We start from the raw sequence: 10,792 nt of genomic DNA on the forward strand, positions 1-10,792 counted from the left end.
TTACTCCCTCCTTCTTTTCTCTTCTTAACGACTCTTCTCTCCAAAGTAAATAATTGTATAAATCCTAAATAAATCCTTTTAACTTGTTTAAATCATAAAGCCTTGTTATTTTTGCAATTTCCATGCGTTTCTCTGGGTAGTGGCTGCATTTTCCTCATAATTAAAATAGTAAAATAATAACTCGGATCACGACACTGGCAATTAGTGGCACCTGGTTGCCTCATTTCACTACAAGTATGACCACCAGCTCTGGTCTTGCCAAGAAGCACATATAGCCTGTGAGGATGTGCTATGGCTGGATGAAAGGACAGAAAGGGAGACAAACCAACCAGATAACATATTTGTTCCTGACCATAGCTACACAGCTTGATAAATTATGGGTGTAGGTAGCCCCAGGGAAACTGCTTGTTTCCTCTTTTCCCTAGTACTAAGTACTTCTCCGCTGGACAAACATATTGACCTTATTGATTTAGGTCTCTGGATTATCATGACACAGGAGCAAATGGTTGAGTTTCTGTGTGTGAATAGTCCTTGTGAGGTCATTGGCACTTCTCACTTCCCTAAAATACTTTGCTAAAAAGAGGACTTAAAAGCACAGTGGAGAGCACAGCCTGCTCCTTTAACAGCTGGGGGGAGCTGGGCTGTCTTCATAAAGTACATTGTGCTTGGGGGCATCTGCCCAGAGCTTCTGAGGGGGGTGACTCCCCACTTCCACCCCTTTCTGCAAAGCTCCACCAACAGGTCACAGGAGGAGCCTGTCCTGCTCTGCCTGGAGAGACCTGTGGGAGACACAGTGCTCCCTGGAGATTCAGGTATGAGGAAGTTCACTAGGGAGGTTGGGGAGGGAATAGCCAGACTTTTTTAAACTGAGAAGCTTTTAATTTAATTTCCTTTGTTTTCTTTTTAACAGCCTAAAGAAATGGTACAGGAGTGAAAAAAAAAAAAAAAAAAAAAATTCTACTTGGCAGCTCTGTTTCACTTGCTGATGTTTTGAAAATGTATCAGCTCTCTGCAGCCTAGTGTTCAAAAAAATTCTCTTAAATACAAGTAGCCTTTGTAATTACCAGCTAAAAAATTTTGTCAGACTGATGCATGTTTACCAAATAGCTCATTATAGGCCTACTTCAGAAATATGCACACAGAAATCCCAGAGTGTTAGGGGTTGGAAGAGACCTTGAGATTATTGACTCCAACCCCCCCTGCCAGAGCAGGACCACCTAGTGTGGGTCACACTGAAACATGTACAGATGGGTTTTGAAAGTCTCCAGAGAAGGAGACTACACAATCTCACTGGGCAGCCTGTTTCAGTGTTTTGTCACCCTCACAGTGAAAAAAACTTTTTCTTATGTTTACACAAAACCTTCTATGCTCCAACTTGCACCCATTACCCCTTGTCCTATCATTGGTCATCACTGGGAAGAGCCTGGCTCCATCTTCCTGGCACTCACCCTTTACATATTTATAAACATTAATGAGGTCACACCTCAGTCTTCTCTTCTCCAAGCTAAAGAGACCCAGCTCCCTCAGCCCTTCCTCATATGGGAGATCTTCCACTACCTTAATGGTCTTTGTGGCTCTGTGCTAGACTCTCTCAAGAAGTTTTCTGTCCTTCCTGAACTGAGGGTCCCAGAAATGGACACAATATTCCAGATGCGACCTCACCAGGGCAGAGCAGAGGGGGAGGAATACCTCTCCTGACCTACTAGCCACACCACTTCTAATACACCCCAGGATGCCATTGGCCTTCTTGGCCATAAGGGCACATTGCTGGCATGCATGGGGAGGATGAGAGAGGCTCCCTCTTTAGTTGACACTCCCTTGGCAGTAACACTACGATCCTCAAAATATAAGTGGGTACAGTATAAGAGCAGTTGCACTTAAGTTTTGAAAAACAAATTATAACTGGCTACATCAGGAGAACAACAAAAGTAGAGCTACATCAGAAATTGAAGACAAATTATTCTTTTGATTTAGATCATTTTGGGCTACAGAACTGCATTAAAGACTAAGATTCCACAATTGCTTGTGTGCCTGTGTGCATGCACACTTTTTAAAGTCCTGGTATGGAAACAGATGAATTGTCTGTCTCTGCCAAGTGCTATATGTTTATAGCTGAGTTATAAATCCCTTCAAAATAGGGGTTTTATAATGGAAACACTGACACATCTTTAAATACGTTGATGCTAATAGGCACACCATAATAAATCCCATAGAGGATTTTAAAGATATATCTGTTCTGGAAAAGGATATAGTGACTTCTATCTGAACTGAAGCTTTTCATTTCTGTTCTTCAAACCATTTGAATCTTTGATGGCATCTAAGAAGCCCTGGATTATATCTAATGCATCGTATGGTGCCAATATGTTTCAAAATAATGTATTTGATATCTAAAAGCTTTTCCAATTGCAATGTGGAAAACACAGCCCTTTTCAAAGCACGTAATTTTACCTGTGTGTGATATAGTGCATAAAGGCATTCCAATTTCTTCCCTGTTTTTTATTTTCTGAAATAATTCCCAATATAGAACATCTGGAGTTGTTTGTTTGTTTGTTTTTTATATTGGCTGCAATCACCAAACTCTTGTATTTGTTAAAATTCCTCCCAGGAGAAACCTACCTTTTTGTAGGTAACTTTATTCTAATAGACTTTTGACTTTCCTATAAACAACAGTAGACAAGCACACACTGTAGCATTTATATGTGATAATACCTTTCAACCAAGTTCTTGCAAGCACTATAGGAGGGGATCTTTCCCTGCCAGTGACAAGAGGCAGCTAGCTCTGGGCTGGAGTGGGGCAGCCGGGCAGCATGTCTGTACAGCATTGTACAGTAGCTCAGGAGCACAAAGCTTGCCTGCCACGCAAGATGGCAAGGCAGGTTGGTAGCCTGAGTGCTGTGACACTTTGGACTTGAGTTGAGTCATGGTTCTTGGGATAACATCCTTGCTCTAGAAAGCAGCACAAGCATGAAATGGGGATATTAAACACAGGAATACTACTGTTCTGCTGGATATTGATGGAGCCTTTTCCAGGGGCAGGCAGCAGCCCCTCTGCGAGGGACTCAGGAATGGGCTAGGGAAAGCAGTATGATCCAAGGCCCCTGACCTGCTCACTTGCATCCCCTGTCTTGACACCAGCTGCCCAGCCCTGGCATCAGCTGCCACCGTCAACTAGGGGAGTCAAGAGCCCAGGAAACAACTCCCTGAAGGTTTGTTGTTTGGGTTTTGTTTTCTTTTTTGTTTGTTTTTGTGGTGGGTTTTTTTGTTTTTTTTTTTTAAACCTCAGAAGATAAATAGCAATGCCAAAGAGAGAGGTCTGCCTGGCTCATGCTGTTGTGCTGGACAACCTTTATTTCATCAGCCTGGTCATGCATAGGTTTTGGACTCTTTGCCTCAGGCATCCCCTGCCTCTTGGAGACCAGGAAATTCCCTCAGCAGCAGTAAGGCCTGTGTTTTCAGAGGTACCATAAGGGCTTGCTACCACACATTTCCCTTTCTCTTTTATGAGGTTTAGTGACAGCACATTTTTTTTGCTTTTTTTTTTTTTTTTTTTTTTTTTTTGTTGTTGTTGTTGTTGTTGCATTTCTTTGTTGTTTGCCATAGAACAAAATGTCCCCTGGTGGCAGGGTCTCCTGGTGCATGCCAGCAGCCTGTTTTGGCCTCCTGCCCAAAGTGAACTATGTGGGATGAAACTACATTGACTGTAGGGTGAAAAATTGTGCAGAATGTCTGAGGAGGCTTGAAGACAAGACAGGAAGTGTTGCAAGGTCAGACTCCAAGGTCGTGCTTACACAGTGAAGTAAAAAGGGAGATAAGTTGCTTTGGGGCAAAATGCTCAACAAAGTGTTGACAGGAAGATGCTGGGAAATCCTCATAAAAGAGAAAATGAGGTGACTCGCACTGTTTGTGAGGATCACCAGGGATGTCCTTGCTGCCCTATGAGCTGTAGTGTTACTGGTGGTCATTACAACTGAGGGAAGCAGAAAACAGGAAGTCTGATAGAAGTAGTTGATTGACAGCTTTCCCCTCTGTTGGAAGTGCAGTGTCACACAGTCCCTTTTGTATCTTGAGCAAATTCCTTCTGCAAAACACCTAGAAGCTTTCTAATTTTCAGTGTACACCAGAAGTCTCAAGGAGGCAGTTGCCATGTCAGTTGCCATGTAGAGTGAGGAGTAAAGCAACGTTCTTCATAACCTCAATCCAGAGATGTGAGCTGCAGGCAAGGGATGAGAGCAGCAGAATCAGGAGCACGCTCCTCTCTCTTGCCTGTGCTGATGGTGACAGGGGAACAGTGATGGAGGATGTGATATGGTGATCCACATACCCTGCTGGTCTTGCAGGCTGGTACAGCACAGCACAGAGCAGGATGAATACAAGTGCTAGGAAAGGTTGCTGCACCCCTCTATGTTTTGCCCCTCTCAGAGTCTCAAAGCCCTCCTTCTTTAGTTCCTTATCCTCAACCTATGACAGCTTCTTAACAGGTTAGTAAGTCTGAAAATTACAAGAAGCCCCTGGGAATTACATAGCTTATCTGAAAGCCAAGCTCTCTTCCACAGAGATCACCCTTGACTTTGTCTTGATGGATTTGTTATTTTTTATTAATAAAAGAATTTCTTAGTCTAGAGGAACAGAAGAGCTCACTACCCATAAGAGATGCAAAAAATGACCAACCAACCATTATCTCCTGCACCAACATGAAACCTCTTTGTTATGCACATCGGAAGGAGGTTTATTGATTTACAGGCTTTCAGGGAAAGGACACCACTTACCAAATATGCATCAAGTGACCACGTGCACTAACTTGCTTCAGAGTCCTGCCAGCAGTACCTGTCTCCATGTGTGTGGTAATGCTTACTTGCATTGATGTAGCATACAACAGATAAAAAGAGGAATAGAAGCCCCTCCTGTACCTGCAGATCTTAGAGCATCTGTGTCAGTAAGGTTCTGGAGGACAGAATGTACCTGAGATCCTCCATGACCATTTGGCCACACTGATGACCTCTTTCCATAGCTAGTTTAAATGCTTTCCCTCCCCTGAATCACATAACACATGCTGCCATTGGAAATAGGGAGAAACAACCCAGGACTCCATACAGTACTCCCAAATCTAGAACAATATGTTTTTTCTGTCACAGAAATCCCAGTGATAGAGTTGTGAAATTGTTGGTATCGTCTCTCAGCCCAATCAGCCCAACTTGTCATTGTTGTAGCTGAGAGGCAGAACAGTATAACTGTGAGGACACTGCTGTTCAGTGTGTCACATAAGGGGAGAAATAGTTTTATAGGACATATGAATGTCCTAAGCAGTCAGTTACTAGATAGTAAATATAGACAATCTAATTGCCATTAGGTTGGGAGGCAGAAGAGGTGAAAGCATCTGTGGACCACTGAAGACAGTGCTGTCACTGTAAGGCTTTTACAGGAAAAAAATGTTACTGTAGCAATCTTTATAGCTGTGAGTTCCTTCTATGATCTTCCTTCTGGAAAGCAAACTACCTTTAAGAGTCTTAAAATACCTTAGTAAGCTTGGGACAGACATTGGACATATTCTACACCTGTTTATTCAAAACACTGGATTTATGAGAAAGTACAGGTTCATGATATTTCTTACACTAGTTCTTACTGAAGACATTCTGATGACACCATCATCCACACAGAGGTATCCATGAACACAGTGATATCCCAAGCGTGCTGTTACCGCTGAATGACACTTTGTGAATCCTTGGGGTGATATTCAAGTCAGTCATAAGGATCTTTCTCTCTCTCTCAAGTAAACAAACATTTAAGGCAGAAGTATGCCAAGATGTGAAAAAAAGTAGATTTCCACAGCAACCTTGGGAATAAGAAAGGCTAACAAAGTACATAATCTCAGCTTTCTGATTAAAGGCTTTAGCTTCTAAAAGTCTAGAATAGGCAAATAGTACCTTTCTTTGGCGTAAGAAGCAACTGGGATAATTTCCCCAAAAGTCTTTGGAGGTTTGTTTACTGAAGCAAGGTAATAAATGGCTTTCTGATCTTTGCATTTTGTTTGTTTGTTGTTTTTAAGAACTCCCTGAAGAGGGATGGAGACATTAATTTTTGTTGAAATGAACCGTGTATACTCCAAGATTCATCAGTGTAAGACAGTATTACTCCAGATACCTAAAATCTTAGTTGTCTCCTTTTAGTTTGTAAAGTCTCTCCTAAGAGTCTGAAAACTGATCTGAGGTTTTTCTACACATCAAGCTGAGTCTGATGCAGATGACCATTCCACAGCTTGTGGAGCACAGGATCTGATGTAGCAAGTGAGAGGGCTGCTGTTAATGCAGTCTACCTAAGAAAATGGTCGTTATGGCTGACCTTGGCTTTCTCTAGTAACTCAACACACACCTACCCAATCTCATTTGAGGGAAAGGAAAGGAAGGATGGGAGGAATTGTAAGAAACCCCTCAAGGCCATGCAAAAGTTCTGCAAAAGTACATTTCTGACAAGCAGAATAATTTTCCTTTCTAGCCATCCCTACATATATTCCTGAACCAATTTCATTGGTCCTCTCTCATCCCTGAAGAGAGTAGTGTCCTGCAGCCAGCTGCTCCCAGCTCTCTCTTCCACTCGAATAGCACAAAGGAGCTGCACAGCCCCTTGCTCTGTGTTTACCAGTCAACTGTGCTTTACATCAAAAAACAGCATCTAAAAATTCCAGAGCCCAAAGAGAGTATGGTCCTCAGAGACTTACAGAGTTGCACCCACCAACACAGGGTCAAATTCCCGTCTTCTACTCTATTAATAATGAATAAGGGAAATACCTGAAGGCCCAGTTCCAGAGAAACTTTCAGAAGAGTGATGTCTGGTAAGCTGTCCATGAGTGTTGCTACTTTAAATGCATCCTGAGCAAGTTTGAAGATGTGTGATGAGGAGCGTATATTTTTCTGGATGGATTCTAACACGGTTTCCAGCCTCCGAACATCACCTGCAAGATGTAAACAAAATCACCAAAACAGAGCAAGCTCCCAAAACATTCTGAGATGCATTATAATTGATCCTGCCATTGCTATGCAATAGTATGATGTTTCAGTTATACACATTTTGGTTTTTATAAACCTTCCATAATTAAATCACATGTATGAAAGATACAAGACAACACAAACTCCTCCAGTGCCTGATGGTGTTAGTATAGTACATGGCCAAAAGTCATCCTGATTTGTGAATTTTAAAAGTGATTTGTCCAGTTCTGGGTTTCATAGTCTATATAACATGTCAGAAGAAGAAAAAGCAGTCTGAAATCAAGGACATCTGGCTACCATCTAGCTAGTTTAACCACTTTGCTAGAAAATTAAGTGACGGGTTTAAGTCAGTCCAATTTGTTGTTCCCATTTCAAGTTTCTGTCAGACTGTGATTTGGATTCCTAAACACAAGTTTTATAATCTGTTTATTCCATGCAATACTAAAAGTATACATTTAGTTGAGTAAGTAAATGACAGCAATGTACCTTTGGCCGCTGATAGCATGGTTGATGCCAGCTCACACTGCTGAGATTCGATGTGACTTAGGGTGAACCAGCGGGGATATCGGTTTGGAACAACTGATGCAATATGGTGTGGGCGGGACACATCACCTGAAGAAGCTGTAGATTCTAATACTAACAACCTAAAATAAGGAAGAAATCCTCTTTCATTAAATCATTGTTATATTATAATATTAGGTTACTCATAAGCAAGAAAAATCTGCAAGAACACTTGACCATTTTTATGAAATGTGCAGTTTGGGGTATAAAGATATTGGAAAACCACTTCTCTTATTGTGTAATCTTAAAAGTCCATTTGCCAAACTTGCCTACATCAGTGGGCATATGCAGGAATTTACAAGATAATTAAGCCATCCATTAGTCAAGGCAGCAGAGACTTTCTGCATCATCCATAGAGTTGAAGCTTTTTTCCTCTGTCTTGTTTCAGTCTTGGAACCACAGCACTCAGGAAGGAAAGTGGAGTAGTTCTTCATCATACTGAGAATATGTAAATATTTTCAAACATCAATTATTTAGCTAGGTTTTAGCAAAGCTACTTTGTGATTAAACATCACCATTAAAGTCTGACTCCCAAAGCCTGGGATGAAATTCAGGCTTAACAAGGGATCAGCCAAACTAAGACAAACATTCACGTTCAGATTCCAAACGAGCAGTTAACTAGGCCACTGCAGATCCACATTCTCCAAGGCTCTACTACATGTAGGTACTACATCTGCCCCTGCCTGTTCAACACTGGTCACGTAGTTAGTCCAGTGGATGTTTAGGATTGTAAAGAGGCAGCACTGATGGAAGCATTCAAGGAGTCGCAGGTGGTGGCAGTAGATGACCCATGATGCAGACCCATATAAAAGAGTAGACAGTACAGTGGCTCTGTAGACACTAATCTTTGTACTTTTCTTCAGGTGTTTATTACTCCAGACTCTCTTACGAAGGCTTCTGAATGCTCTGTATGCCTTTGCTAATCTGTTGTCTATCTCTTTGTCGATCTTGGCGTCTGAGGAAATAATGCATCCCACATAGCTGAACTGCTGGACTGTCTTAAGCTCTGATTTGCCTATGATGATGTGGGGATGATGGAAGTCTTCCTGTCATGCAGGCTCATAGAGAACTTGTCTTCTTCAAGTTGACTTCCAGCCCAAGAAGGTTTGCAGCCTCTGCAAAGCAGGATGTTATGCGCTGCAGAGCTGCTTCTGTGTGAGCAACGAGAGTGGCATCATCAGCAAAAAGCAACTCTTGGACATGGTGATTTAGGGTCTTGGTGTGAGCCTTCATTCGCCTTAGGTTGAATAGGCTCCCATCGGTACAATATCCGATGCAAATGCCATTTTCTTCATCGAGGTCTGCTGTGACCCTTTGGAGCATCATGCTGAAGAAGATTGTGAATAGAGTGGGTGTGAGAACGCAGCCTTGTTTCACACCACTGATTATTGGGAAGGGTTCAGAGAGTGCATCGCCATATCTGACTTGGCCCCGCTGATCCTCATGTAGCAGGATGATCATTTTGAGGAACTTGGGGGGGCATCCCAATCGTTCCAAGATTTGCCACAGGCCCTTTCTACTCAGTGTCAAAAGCTTTAGTGAGGTCAATGAATGTCACATAAAGACCTTTGTTCTGTTCCCTGCACTTCTCTTGCAGTTGTCTGAGAACAAATACCATGTCTGTGGTACTCCTATTGGCTCTGAAACCACATTGTCTTTCAGGTAGAACTTACTCTGTTATAGCAGGTACTAATCTGTTCAAAAGTATTCTTGCAAGGATTTTTCCAGCAATGGAGAGCAGAGTTATACCTCGGTAGTTGGAGTAGTTTGACTTTTCTCCTTTCTTCTTGTACAGGGTGATGATGACTGCATCACGGAGATCTGGTGGTAGTACGCCTTGTTCCCAACAACTCACAAGGAGCTCGTGAAATTTAGCATGGAGTGCTTGGCCTCCATGCTTCCAGACTTCAGATGGGATTCCATCAACCCCAGCTTCCTTGCCAGTTTTCACTTGCTTTATGGACTCGAGAGTCTCTCCCCCAAAGTAGGGGCTATTTCCAATTCGGTTTTCACCGGTTGTTGTGTAATGTGCTGAATTGCTGAGCCTTGGGCTACATGGCTGGCACTGAAGAGAGTCTGAAAATGTTCAGACCATCGGTTCAGGATGGAGGTTTTATCTTTAAGAAGAATTTGGCCATCTGTGCCAAGTAGGGGGCTTTGAACCTTGTGTGTGGGTCCATACACTGCTTTCAGAGCTTCATGGTGCCCTCTGTGGTCACCCGTAACTGCGCATAGTTCAATCTTTTCTGCTAAGTTGATCCACCACTTGTGCTGGATGTCTCAAAATTTCTGTTGGAGCTTACTGCATGCAAGAAGAAAGGCTGCTTTTCTTACTTGGCAAGATGGCTGAGCAAGGTGTGTTTGGTGAGCGGTTCTCTTCTTTGTCAACAATTTTTGGATCTCTTGGTAGTTTTCATCAAACCAATCTTTTTTTTTCTTTGAGGGGAAACCTAGGAATTCTTCTGAGGATTGCAGGATGCTATTTTTAATGTGTTGCCAAAGCACTTCAGGAGAGGGATCTATGGGATGATCTACAAGTCTAGTTTGAAGGTTTATCTGGAAGGTGTCTCTCACTGTATCTTTTTGAAGATTGTTAACTTTGAGCCTCCTCCTTGGGATGCCACCCCTCTTAGGTTTGGGCTTAAAGTAGAGGGTAAGTTTACATCACACAAGGAGGTGGTCTGTATGACATTCTGCACTGGGCATTGCTCAGGTATGACGGACATTGCAGACATTTCTCTGGCGCACTAAGACATAGTCACTAAGGTGCCAGCGCTTGGATTGAGGATGATTCCAGGTTGTCTTCCGGCTGTCTTTCTGTGGGAAGATAGTCTTGGTGACGGTGAGCTGCTGCTCAGCACAAAACTCTAACAGGAGATGTCCATTGTCATTGCAGTTTCCAACAGCATACTTGCCTAATACTCCTTTCCAGGCTTCATAGTTCTTTCCTATCCTGGCGCTGAAGTCACCAGGGACTGTCATCTTATCACCTGCAGGAACCTTTTGGGTGAGGCAGTGCAGGTCAGTGTAGAATTTGACTTTTTCTGCATGGTCAGCTTGGAGGGTTGGGGCATATATACTGAAGAGAACAACATGTTGCTTGTTGTGTAGTGGGAGGCGTAAGGAATAATACGATCGGAATGACCTGTCGGCAAATTTTCAAGTTTAGAGGCAATGGAGTTTTTAATCATGAAGCCAACTCCTGAGAGGTGTCTTTTGGTTTTGGGTTTTCCTGACCAATAGAGTGTATA

This window comes from Heliangelus exortis, chromosome W (assembly GCF_036169615.1).
Source record: "Heliangelus exortis chromosome W, bHelExo1.hap1, whole genome shotgun sequence".
In the NCBI taxonomy this organism is placed as follows: domain Eukaryota; kingdom Metazoa; phylum Chordata; class Aves; order Apodiformes; family Trochilidae; genus Heliangelus; species Heliangelus exortis.